Here is a 13,649-nt window from a genome sequence, read left to right as displayed (position 1 = left end):
ATAGTATTGAATCTCTCAGTCTAAAATGGATGGTAAAATACAAACTAGCAACATAAAAATTATCTTTCATGTGGAAAACGACAAATCTGCATGTCGTCTTTCTCTGAGAAAAAGAAAAAACAGTTCTCTACAACAATATAAAGCAATGCTGACACCTACAGAGAATGTATGTAAATATCAACTCAGAATTTGCATTTTCTGAGAATTCCCAGAATTATTTGGTAAAAGAACAAGTGATTTAAAGAAAGCTCTTAAAACTGTTAAGGAAAAAAAAATCTTTATTTTCTGCTTAGGCCTTTGGTAAATCAGATAAAACTTTGAATATAAACCATATGCTCTAAAAAGTATACAATTTACTTCTAGTAATGTACATTTCCAATTGCATAAAAATATTTTTAAACAGATTGATTCATGCAGCAGTGAAGGACCCAAGAGCCACGAACCAAGACATCAGCATGATGCACATTGCTGCACAGAATCAGGTTTACTGCCTCTGATGGACTGTTTGCCCTTCCCTCCCTCACTGTGACACAACAGGATTATATTAGTATTACAGGTTTGCAGCTTCTCTGCTCAGCCAAGCAGGCCTATAAAAACTTCTGTGTAATAGGTTGCCCATATGTGGAGCAAAGTTAAAGAAAAATCAGCCTAACAGGTCGAGGAGAGATTTTTGTAGAAGAGACACAGCTCTTCTACAATTTGTTCACTCATGTACTATTATGGGTTATGCAAGCTGTGATATCCTTGACATTGCTGCAGAAAGGTAACTTCTTTTTTTTCCTTAGAAGCATATAATAAGTGTTTTAAACACATAAAAGTAGTATAACTAACAATGAATTCTCTGCACTAGTCATTTTCTCAGAGGCAATTTATACGCTTGACAGTAGGTTGCTTAAAGTGGTTATTTAGCAAAGTGACGAACGGATAGGAGGATAGGAGGCACTAAACCATGCAAAAAAAATTTGGAAAAATGGGAGATGGCAATTGCAGGCTCATCTAACATTCATGTTATCTACATTCCCATTACGCAAATATCTGTGAGAATTTAAAACATCTGCGAGAATTTCAACTCCCAAAGAAAGTTGTTTAAGTGAGTTCAAAGTAGGTTTTAAAACCTGAGCTGCTGAAGACCTTTGAACTTTTTGGTTTTGGTTCCAAGTATGATACGGACCAACTCAACTTGTAAGCAAATGGAAACTTCTAGGAAGTTTGAATAACTAGATGGCTTGACTTTGGACTTAGTGGGTTTTAGGAAGTTACAAATCAGAAGGCAATACTATTCATCGAAGGCAAGCCATAATTATTTTGATATAAACATCTGGATAAAACCCCCTCATTCTCAGCTTCTACTGTTTCTTTGGAAATGAAAACATCACAAGATATTAATATGTGTCTTTGAAAACCAGGTACGTTTCATATCCTGGAATCTTTTCATCTGATAGGTAGCAGTGCTTCACAAGTCAGATTGTCAAGATCTTTCCATTGAAAAAGTGTCCTATTTGGACTAGTTATTGTGTATTATAATTTCGGTTGAATGATCAAAATATTAAAGCTCTTACATGTTTCTTTTTAGCATTAGGTAGAATTGTTTGCATGTTTTATTCGTAAATGGTAGGAACTAAAACAGCACTCACCCCTTTCATGCTGTAACAGTGGCCCTAAAAGTGTGTGTAGAGTATGTTTAAGTGCAGAAAACAGTTTGATATATAACACAGTCCGTACATTCCAACATATTCTGATACATGTATATGAATACCAAGTTGATCTTAGTTGAGGGAACTGAACCAAGTTTAGAAACACCCTTTTCTCTTCAATAAATGCATGTTTACATTCTCAGCTTTTAATTCATGTATGTGTTTAGAACAGAATCAATCATTGTTTTAAACTCCATTGTTCTGGTGGATCTGAGCATAATGACAACAGCAAAAAGCTTAGCTTGCAATTTTGAATGCTGTGAGACCAACCTCTCACCAATGTTTTCCTAACGTCAGTGGGCAAACAAATACTGATGGTTGTTATTTGCAAAGGCTTAGGCCTTACACGTACATAATTAAGTAGAAGCGTAGCTGGTAATTTCATTTCTTTCTTTTTTTGGGGTGGTATGTAGAAGACGGGTGCTGTCTCTTGCCTCTCCCTCCATTGCCTTGAGAGTTTACAGCAGCTTTCTGTGTGAAGTTGCAACACAATCACCGCATTGTTTCGAAGCGACCAGAGGCAACGCGTTATTGTGTTTTTATTGTAGCTTTCAGTCAGTTAACGGGGGAAACGGAAACCCCTAGAGAGATGTTTTTGCCCGCGACCTGGAAACAGCGGGTGCCTGGCGGGATCCCGGCGGCGCTGGCGGCCCCGGGCCGGCGGGCCAGCGGCGGGGGCAGGCTTGGCTGCTGCCCTCCCGCCCGCCCCGGCTCTCACTAGGGGTCGCAGGACGCCAAAAAATCACAACTGGATGGGGAGGGCAGGGATGCCAGACGCCTGCACGTTACCTTCCACGCCATGGCTTGCAAGCTGGGCAAACTATTGGGAAAACAGGCAAATGTCGAGACGATGGGGCCGCGCACTGCAGATGCTCTGGTGGCTTGGTAAAACCCAGGTTTGCTCAGGACAGGAGGGAGTTGAGTCTGGGAAGAAAACCACATCTAATTATTATTAGCTACATGTGCTGGGTAATCTGTAAGAAAGGCCTAGTGCTGGTACAGGTGAGATTGGTTTTGTTGCAGAGCTTAACCTGGATATTAACCAGAGACTTTGCCAGGCAGTATTTTCTATACTGGGTTCATTAAATACTCACTGTTAAAAATTAGTAATGAATTTTATTTGTAAATACAAGTCTCTTCTTTCACACAAAACTCTGTGAGCTGCTTCTGGTGCTTTATCACTTCTCTAACAAACTACCTTTTATAAACTCAATTATGTCTACACTGGCTGAAGGACTACATTAAAAATGTAGGCTACACCAACATGATTCCTTGTTAAAGTTCTGATACTAAAATATAATCACAGTTTGGGTTTCAGAAGAGAGTTTTCCCACCTAGTTTGCTGTTGTTTTTTAAAGCAAAACTCAGGTGTGTTCCTGTGTCTCTATTTCCCAAACAAATATTCTGTTCCTGTGGTGACACTGAGGTGGGAAGTTAGGGAAAGAAATGTAACAAGTGATAATAACTGAAGATCCAAATTTACTGATGGAGACAATTGGCAAACTGATCTTTTCATTAAGGTAAATGAAACTTGCATAGGAGTAAGGACTCATTACAAATACATCAAGCAACCATATTCAGAGTCAAATGAAATATGCAAATATCAAAACCTGTATTCAATAACTTGATATTTAACACCAAATGAAATAATTTCTTATAAAGATAAGAATAAAAATGAACAGTATTGACTGTTCATAAAAATGAACAAAATTGACAGTATCAATTTCTAAAGAGAGTTGAGTGACAAAGTAATAGCTTTCAGCGCATTTTGGTCACCACAATATAAGAAAGATATTAAACTATTAGAAACCATCCAAAGGAGGGCAATGAAGATAGTGAAGGGCCTTGAGGGGAAGCCTTATGAGGAGCAGCTGAGCTGTTTAGTCTGGAGAAGAGGAGACTGAGGGGAGACCTCATTGCAGTTACAACTTCCTTGTGAGAGGAAGAGGAGGGGCAAGCACTGATCTCTTCTCTGTTCTGACCAGGACCCAAGGACATGGCCTGAAGTTGTGTTGGGGAGTTTTGGGCTGGATATTAGGAAAAGGTTCTTCACCCAGAGGGTGGTTTAGCACTGGGACAGGCTCCCCAGGGAAGTTGTCACAGCAAAAAGTCTAACAGAGTTCAAGAAGCATTTGGATGATACTCAAGCATTTGGATGACACTCTCAGGCACATGGTGTGATTCTTGGGGATGGATGGTCCTGTACAGGGCCAGGACTTGGACTCAATGATCCTTGTGGGTCCCTTCCAAATCAGCGTATTCTGTGATTCTGTGATCTATAAGAACATACAGAGAGAAGAAACAGGTTTAGGAAAGAACAAAAGTAGTAGTAGTAGAGGAGTTTCTTTCAAACTGAAGAATGTTTGAATCATTTAGAAGTCAAGATCTATCACTTTAGTATAGCTTAGTCTTAAATCAGGAATATTTCAGGACTGATCAGGACTGATTTCACTACTAGCATTTTGTACAAAATTTGAGTGTTTATATTATAAATTTTTCTAGTAAAATGATTTTGATAATATGTCTTATTGCATTTATCTGCAATATCTGTCCTGCAAACTGCTATTCATGTCACTCACTGAAAAAGAGAATCCACACAAACACAAATGTGGCTATTATACATGGAAGTAGGGGGTTTTTTAGATGTTGGGAATTAAGTGCACTTTTCATATGTATATTTAAAAAAAAAAATTAAAATCTTACCAGCTGTGGCAGTTCTATATAATACTAATGAGAAGTACAAACATATACCTTGATTCTTATGCTTTACACTTGAAGATTCTGATTTGCTCATATGTTCAATGTTTTAAGCCTGTACTCATAAAGTAAGGGCTTCAGTGCCTAATCTGACAAGGACATTCCAACCAGGAAAACCAAACCTAGAAGCCTGGAGAATGTATAGTAAACTTGACTATTCAGAAAATCTATACTGCTCGTGCAGTGAGACTGGACTCTGTATTAAATGCCACATGGAACTGTGCATGTGTGAGTGGTGCCTGGGACCTCTTTCACTGTCTTCTTGGAAGGATGAAAATTTTATATAAATGCTGATTCCAGTTCCTGCAATTAATTTTGGAAGTGCTTTGCTCTCAGACTTCAGTTTGGGTTCTTTATATTGTGAGTACGTGTGTGTACATGTATATGTGCCCACAATTGCCAATAGCTATCTCTAGTTGGTTGTCTGTGACACCTCTGGTATTGCAAATTATATAGCTTTGAGGTGAGGGGGTAAAAAATGACTTGCAAGAGCTTAGTACTCTAATTGTGCTGAAGGAATACTGTATTGAAATGGCTGCAAGTTAAGCTCAAATTGTAAAGTGTAGGTACATATGTGTAATGACAGTAAAATATGTACTATTTACAGCAAATATATTGTTTTTGTCTGCACAAAGCTATCACCTTTGTGAGTGAAAGAGCATTCATCTTTAAAATATAGCATAATTCCCAAATTCTCCAGACAGAGCTTATTAATTATTGCTGCTTGGTGCATCAGTGCCTTCTTTCAAAAGAAGCTTTTGCTGGAAAATGTTATGTTGTAGTAAAGAAGAATTGACAACAAGCATAGTACAAATAATTTCGGAGAGAGCTAGATAATGCGGATGCAATTAGGTTTGCCATTGACATCTTATGACACCAAAGATTAGAAAAAGGTACTAAATAAGACATCTTAGGTATATGAGGTGGTGGTTTATGTTTTGTTTGGGGATTTTTTTGTTGTGGTGGTGGTTTTTTTCTTCTGTTTTGGGGGGGTTTTTTTGATAGCTGCACCACAAAATTCAGTGGGTATCATGCTATCTGTACCTACCTGTATTAATGAAATATATGTTAGATTGTTGAAAATGGTAAAAGTTCTGTGCAGTGTACTACCTCAATAGTATCACAAATAAAACAACACTAATAACTACAGGACAATATTTCTGTCATTGCTAATTTTTGTATCATAGTTTCTTACTACTTTCTGTAAGACAATTGCCATTCTTCCTCCCGGCTGCTGGTGATAGGCCTTATTTATTTTCAGTGATCCAGAGTTAGAAGAATACATTGTGGCTACGTAGAAACCCAATTAGGGTAGGGTTCCTCTATATTGTTTGATTCTTTACCGTCACTCTCAGTGTTACCTATTTTCTGTGGTAAGTGCCAGAGATAAGTGATAAATTACAATGTAAACTAAACCAGAGGTTTTTCATCTAAGCGGCACATAGCTCAAAACCGTGAATCCTGTTCGGCAAGGTGCTGAGCTGCTCCATCTTCTAGAGCTGAATGGAAGATCAAAATGCTCAGCAGTCACTCAAGATTAGGCTCATTAGGGGCTTTTTTCTGTCAAAAATCATCCACTGACTCCCAGCTATGTGACAGTATGCTGAATACTGGAGGGTAAGATTAACCCTCTACACCTAGTCAGTCTAATAACAATTGTCACTTCTAAGTCTACCGGCAACACTTGTTCATAGAAGAACAGGTCTAGGAATAGTAGTATCATCGTTATTGTTTATTACACTTACATTACCATATAATTGCTAAAGAAACTATGTTCACCAGCTACCAATGTCTAGAATGGTGACTGATAAGTGACCCTGATCAGCTCCGATGCAAGTCAAAACACAAGTTTGCTGTCAACTTTGACAAGGAGCAGCCTCTTACAAAGTTGAGAATTGAATCCTGAATGCTTTATCAACTTGTAAAAATAAACTGCAAACTCCAAAACAAATAGGTTTTAGCTGTTTGTTTGTTTTGGGGTTTTTTTGCATGTTAGACAAAAAAGTAAACCAAACAAAATCAAGCTGACAAACATTTAGATGCCAGTTTTTCATCTGGCAGCTTCTATCTATATTCTGAAGAACTGCAAGCTAAGCTCTGCTAAGCTCAAAGCTCATAGACTTTGTTTTTTAATTAAGAGAAGGTCAGGATGCCTCCTAATATTTGGAATGCAGCAATTTTTAGATAAGTGAATATTTAATATGACCTCTTACACTATCCTCCTATACTTTCTAGCTTTGAACATTGCTTTAACAATTAAGCTCTTCTGGCCTTGTGTTTAAATAGCTGTCCACAGCTACTGCAAATTGATTTATTGCTTGATGAGGATCAGGGATGCTGAGCAAACACAGAACAGTTTCTAATTTAAGTTGTGCACCACTGGTTTTGTTGTTGTTGCTTGATTACTTGTTTTAACATCAGTACATGTTATCAATGTAGTTTTGCTCTTCTGCGGTTTTTAGAGTATTAGGAATGGAGAGGGCATGACACAAATCATGTTATAAACAGTCTAGTTGATTATCTAATATCAAAATTCCTTGACACTGTCTGTTGGTAGATATTGTTTAAGCTGCTTATATATATCTTTGCTTAATTGTGAAAATTTGAAATAACATTTTCTATGCTAGTATTTGCTACAAGCTGATTTTCAGTTTTAAATTTTTCTTCATCAACCTGCCTTTTAGAAAGTTAGCTTAAATTGTCCAGGTATTTGAGAATGAAACTTGCAAATAGATGGGTTTGATCTTAATTAAAAATCATAGCAGTATTTTTGGATGGGCTTCAGTATGCTCAGCCTGCAGGAAACGTAGTTAAATCTTGAGCAGAATAGAAAGGAGAGTATCAGTCCTTATGTCAAGGGATATATCCTTTTTTTACCTTTAACACAGCCACCCTTGAATACATGCAGTTTTAGCAGCTCTCTTACCTGAGTGTCTCATCTGCAGTGACATATTATATGATAATTTTGAGCTGTGCCATGGCTTGGATATGGAACTTAACTGAGAAGAAGCAATGATTTCAGGTGCTTAATCCACCTCAGTTGTATCTGTAGGATGGGGAGGGGAAGGTTGTTTCACTTGGATGGGTGGGGAAGAAGGACTGATCTTGCAGCATGGTAAAGTGAGCATAAAGCTCCTGAGAAAGAATATGGGGTGTGATTAGCAGAAATCTGCAACGGGAATGGCGGATATATTTTGGGACAACGAAATTTTTTGCATAAGGAAACCAGGCCTGAGAAGTAACCAAGTGAAGAAATGGATGGAGGGTAGCAGAGAGCAAAAACAGCCTGAACATCAGTGTAAGGGCTGAAGTGAGGACAACTCTGCAACTGGGAAAAAAGGTCAAGGAGCAAGAGTGACTTCATGGTGCACACCTGGAGTAAAGAACAGACAAGGGAGGTGGATGTCAACATAACTAAAAGTTATATTGGGTGAGAAGACATAAGAGAAAGATCAACTAAAGGGATCAAATAAAGGGAGTGAAAACAAAACAACAACAACAAAAAAGAACCTTGCACAGCTGAAGATGAATCTGAGAGTGAGAAGTCCCAGAACAAAATTAAAGAAAAGTGCAACTAGGGCAGCTGGAACTGGGATACAAATCAAAAACTACCATTAACTGGATAAGAAAAATAAAAGTAGGATGAGCAGCCAAGACTGAAGAGAGAATGAAGACAGGCTTGAAATAAAAAGCCAAGACGAGGCAAAGCATGGACATGGGAAGCAAGCAGATGGGAGTTTGCTATTTAAAAAACACCCTCTCCCAAAGTTTGGAAGGGATCCCAAGATTCCCTCTTCTGCCAGTAATAACCAAGAAATCCAGTGGTGAAGACAGACACATCTTTTCAAATGCTGGGCCAAAGGCAGCAGTACCTATTCATGTTAACAGGTACTGTGCTGAGGAGCCGAAGATTCAAAACAGTGGCTGAATCATGTGAGTATTGTTAAAGGTGGGGCTGTTGCTGGCAGGAGCCTGGTCATCTTTATTCTAGAAACTGAAGGAAGTGTTAAAGAAAAAGAATTATGGGAAGAGAAGCAGTGTCCAAAGTCTTGAGAGAGCTGAACAGTTTAAAATTTGTGTCTTAGCCCTTGCCTCTGCCAGCAAGTTCCTTGATAAAGCTGGCTCAAGGCTTTGAAATTGCACCTCTTGCTAAATATTTGCTTCTCATTTTCAGATGCCTGAAAACTCCAGGGTTTGATTAGAGGTAGTTAGATAGTCAGTGAGTGATATTACTGCAACTGAAAGCAGTGGGAACCAGGCCTTGAAGAAATAAGCTTTTCTGTAGTGCCAAGTCCTGACAGGTCTACAAGATATCAAATCAGGCAATCTATAACTGTTTTCCAAATGTAATATTCATATCCTGTCACAATATCCCCTCATCTGAGGGATGTATTATGAAACTAAAATAATTAATATTTTTGAAGCCCATAAAATACTGTAGCAACAAGCTCCATAAAATGCCCATGAGGAAATTAATAACTGTATTCAGAGTGGGATCTGAATAAATGTGTAATGAATAAAGCATGGGGCATACTTACAAAAATAAAGCAGAAAACATAACATTGAAGCCTTTTGTTAATCAAGCACAGAGGTCTAGAAAAAATTTTATGCAAACATGAAATGAACAACTTTCATAATACATGAGTACATGTGGGAGAGAAGGGAGAAATAAGGTTTGTCAGGTGAGCTTACTGCTTGATTTTTAACTTCAAAATTTTAATTTTAGTTTATAAAATTTACGCAGTATACCTTTATGATTGTGTATATGTATGTTTGTTACTTTAAACAGTTTATTTGCTACAATGTGCTTTCAGCCTCAGTATACAGAATAAGCATTTGGAAAATAGGAAAATGCTTATATATAACTTCAGCTGTTTCAGAAGTGCTCTAGGTACCTCAGAGACAGAGAATGTGTTTATCAGGAGATAAAGCAGGAAGGTGACCAGCTCCCACAGAACTTCTCTGTTTTAGCCTTCTGAAAAATCCCATGAGTCCTTGTCCCAAGAAGCTGACCCACCATGGTCTTCAGCCTTCAAAGCCTTAGGCATGTGCTGAGCTTGATGTTTGTGAATAAGCCCATTGTGTCCACCCACCTAAAACTCCACACTAGATGGAGGCCTAAGCAGGAGACAGATAGCCAAAGAATGAGGAGGAGGTGTGAGCAATGATATTTCAGATGTATTTTTTTAGTTCCATGATTGTGTTTGCCTTTTGTACATACTTGTCCCTTTTAAAAAAGTTTTTTGGTTCTTTGGGTGCTGGGTTTTTTTTTTTTTTTTGGTGGAGGGTTTGTATTTTTTTGTGAGTATGTGTAGGAAGAGCTGGAAAGCATCCAGCTTTCTAGATTAAAAACAAAACAAAACAAACAAAACCTCCAATACACCACCACCACTTTTAAAGTAAATGCATTTACCATTATCTGTGTCCCTATGATATATCCACAAATCAGGAAATTTAAAGGAAAAGGGAAAATGCTTGGAGCTTTGTTGTTGCTGTTGTTGTGTTCCGTTGGTTGGTTTCCTTCCAGCTTAAGCATTCTGTCTTCCTGGCTATGTGTTCGTTTCTTTGGAAACGGCTGTAGGATGGATTTTTGATTGACTGTGTTGTCAGATGGATTATCAGAGTTGTGAGCTTTTTGGAATGGTAGACATGAATGCGTGATAAGAAAAAAATATTTTGTACTTAAAATGTTTCAAAATTTTACATCATGAAAGAAGTTAGGTTGAATAATTAACAGGTTAATTAGGAAGAAAGGTGTTTGTTTTTTAAATGTGAAACAGTTCAGTTACTAGGAAAAAATTCTCTTAATATAAGGAAAGCTTTTTACTAATGTGACTGATGGGAATATTAATACCTAAGCAATGTAGAATAGTTTCTGCAGTGCTGCAATGCTTATTTTAAACAGTAATTCTAATGTGTAGCTGCTCTGGATTACAAGCAGAAAACAGCTTTTACCCTGACCTATACACACATTTATTTGTTACAGCACTTATGTGCCCAGATTCCTGCATGACTCCCATCTAGCATTTCTGAATTTGTTTCCTGTCTTAGTCAGGGCTCTGCATGGCCAGCTGTCTTCAAGACTGTGAGCACTTGATGCTGCTCTGCCAGTGCTGGTGATGCTGAGGTCGGGGGCAGATTGAGGCTGGGGGTGACGTCAGTGCCTACCTTGCTGGGAGAGTTAATCTCCCGCTGGAGAGGCTATAATAATCTCCTCACTTGGGAGACTGGCATGTTGAGGATTGCATGTTGTACATTCCTCTACTAGGGCTGTAAAGCAATCAGCAAAGTCAGTGTTTCTAAAGCTCTATTGACAAACATGTGCTTGCTAGACAGAGATTGTTTCTTTTTGAGATGGGGGTGCATAGGCACACAAAAAAAATTAACTTTTTAAAGGTGTGCACACATGAAACAAGACCAAGTAAAATAACAAAACCAGGTTACAAAGGTCCACTATGTCAAATGAGCATGTAATTTATAACATTGCAAGATAAACTGTCTCTTTTGTGGACATTAAAAAGTAACAGAAACTAGATTTCAGATTGAATCACACTGATTTCTTTACCATAACACAGCCCACCAAACCATGACACTGTGCAAGCAGAGATAGTCATCAACCCTGACACTGCTCTGATGAATTGACAAGGAAGGGTCTCTGGTAACTTCCTTGGAATCAGTTCCAAGTGTCTGAGGTGGCTGGTCACAGAAAGTACATTGAGGAACAGGGGAAATGAGCAGATCACAGTTTTCTCAGGCTTTTCTGTCATCCGGTGTATGGTGCTTTTTGTGGGCCTTATGACACCCAACAAACTGACCTGCTGGGACAGAGAAGAGTGATTCCTTAGTGAAGGCTGCACCTTTTCAGTGGCAGTTTCTCTTTTTGGCTTTCAACTTTGAAGCAACAAGACTGAATTAGGAGTAACATGGACACAATGTGGATGCCAAAAATGCAAGGAAGCACAACACATGGATGCTCCAAAGACAGTGATGCTACTCGGTGCCAGACTCCTTAATATGCTCTATTATTAAGCTGTTATTAGCTCTGCCTTAACTGACCTTTCCAGTTTTAATGGTATGACCCGCTGAGAGTGCCTATCTATAGCAACACTAACCCTTCATTCGCAGAATGGCAGGGGCAGACGCACCGTCTCTGGGCAGGCAGTACACTTTTTGTCATTTGAAAAGAGGTTTTGCGCCTTGCTCTCCCCACCCCCCCAGACCCCATCGCCTTGCCCCACCCCCCGTTTTTTGGGAGCAGCTAGGTCTTGACAGAAAGTTGTGCCCAGCCCCTGGACAGCTGCGGTAGCAGGCTGTGCCTACCCGGAGTTTGCGTAACTGCTTTCTCCGTGCCCCTCCCGCCCCCGCGGCACCTGGGGCGGTCCGCGCCCGCGGAGCCAGGGGGCGCGCCGCCGGCTCTGCCTGCGCTCCTGGCACAGGCAGGGGAAGGGACTATCTCCGGATTTCCACTCCTGCCACAGAGAGAAGGTTACCGGGAAGTGCTGCGAAGAGAGCGACCCTGTGCGGGCTCGGAAGCGAGAGAAAGACGCAGTCGCCTCTCCGCGGCAGCCCTTTCAAAAGTCCGTGTTAAATGTGACACCCCGGCGAAATGGGAGCAGAAGAAACACCCCTCTACCCACCCCTCGTCGTCCCCCCCGCCCTTTCCCATGGAAACTCGTAAAAGGAGGAGGAGTAGAGTTTGCTACGGAAAAGTCTCACCTTGGTCTGAAACAGTTTCAGGCGTTTCTGCAGGATCGGAGCTGCCCTTCTCGGGGGAGGGGAGGAGGCAGGCAGGGAGATCTCTTAACTACCTATATACATTTCCCCCCCCTCCTCTCCGCTTGATCTTGTTTTATTCGAGCAGCACGTATCTCCACCCCTCCTCCCCCTCCCTCTCCAGGTTGATCGGCTGAAATGAGGCTTTGCGCGCTTATCCCTTCTCGGGCTTTAAAACAAAACCCGGCCCCGCGCAGCCGGCGGCGGCTCGGGGCGCCTCGGCGCTGAAGCGCGGCGGGGCCGGGCGAGGCGAGGCAGGACACCGCGGAGCGGGGCGGCGGCTCCCGCGGAAACTTCGCTTGGAAAATAAGCCCCCACCACTCTCCTGGAGATCCACGTGAGAGCAGGAAAACCCGACTGCAAGATCTGCGCGCTGCTGCTGCATGCTACGATTTTACTTTTTGTTCGCATTGATTTTTTTTTTCCTGTTTGTTTGTTTATTCTTACTTTCATTTTGGAACCGGTTCCCGGTTGCTTGGCTGAACTTCTGGAGACCAATGGACCTTTTATATTGCCTTCCTCTGTTTTAAACAAACTGTGGGCGCTTAAACTTTTCTCTTTCCCCCTCCCCCTCGCTCCTTAACCCCCACCCTTCAGCTCATGGGGCTAACACTGCAAAGCAGCCGCAGCAGAGGGGGAAATACACAGACACTGATTTATTTATCCGTCTCCTAAATTGTAGTTAATTCTTCTCAACACCCATTCTCTTGCTCTTTTTTGGCTGTCGGGTGTCGATCTGTGCATTGTTTTATCTGATCTCGATCCTTTTGTTGTTGTTGTTTAAATGCCACGCATTACTTATTTAGAGAGAAAGCTATATGGAGATAGAGGCGTATAGTGAATGCGCGTGTTTCCATAAGACACACTATCAAGGGAGCAGATCAGAAGCAGCCCGGATCCTGACCCTGACTGTATGAATAAGTAAGCAGGATGCTGACGACTGTGTGTTAGTTGCCTGTAAGGTTTTCGTAAGTTAAAGGGGGACGGAGGAGGGGGGACAGACCAGAGACAGAGCTTAGAGTGTTTGTGCAGAGGGGGGCGAAGCTCTGACACTTTTGCTCCCTCCAGCATAGCTGCTGCCTCCCATCACTAGAGCTCCGCGGTTTGCTGTAGTGCACCCTCCCTCCCCCACCCCGCCCGTTCCCTTTTCTTCCCTTCCTTTTCTCTTTCTTTTTCTTTTCCCCTCTCCCTGTGGTAGTTTACTGATGTGCAGCCCGGATCCATCTTCTGGTAGCATCAGAACCGGGACCGGGGTTGGCGGCGCGGCGGACGCGCAGCGGGGCGCGGGCCGGGCGCGGAACGGGACGCGGGCAGTCCGCCGCCGCCTCCTCCTCCGCGGGAAGTTTGGCTGGGGTTTGACAGAGGCGAGGGGACGCCCTGACAGACAGGATCTCCCAGCCTGAGTCCACCCCCTGCGCCCACCCA

The 13,649-nt window shown here is 41.3% G+C and overlaps 1 long non-coding RNA gene across 1 annotated transcript; it reads right to left on the bottom strand.

Annotated features, from left to right (window-relative positions):
- Positions 1-294: 294 nt before the first annotated feature.
- LOC126651895 (uncharacterized) lies at positions 295-12,292 on the bottom strand. Its single transcript, XR_007631817.1, has 3 exons — positions 12,168-12,292; positions 7,378-11,266; positions 295-3,970 (listed from the first exon to the last, which is right to left on the bottom strand). It is a non-coding gene; the product is annotated as an uncharacterized LOC126651895 (long non-coding RNA).
- Positions 12,293-13,649: the final 1,357 nt, after the last annotated feature.

The sequence above is a fragment of the Myiozetetes cayanensis genome, unplaced genomic scaffold (genome assembly GCF_022539395.1).
Source record: "Myiozetetes cayanensis isolate MyiCay16 unplaced genomic scaffold, myiCay2020 scf7, whole genome shotgun sequence".
Taxonomy (NCBI): Eukaryota; Metazoa; Chordata; class Aves; order Passeriformes; family Tyrannidae; genus Myiozetetes; species Myiozetetes cayanensis.
The sequence above is the reverse complement of the archived record's forward strand: the minus strand, read 5'-3'. Positions and strand labels throughout refer to the sequence as shown.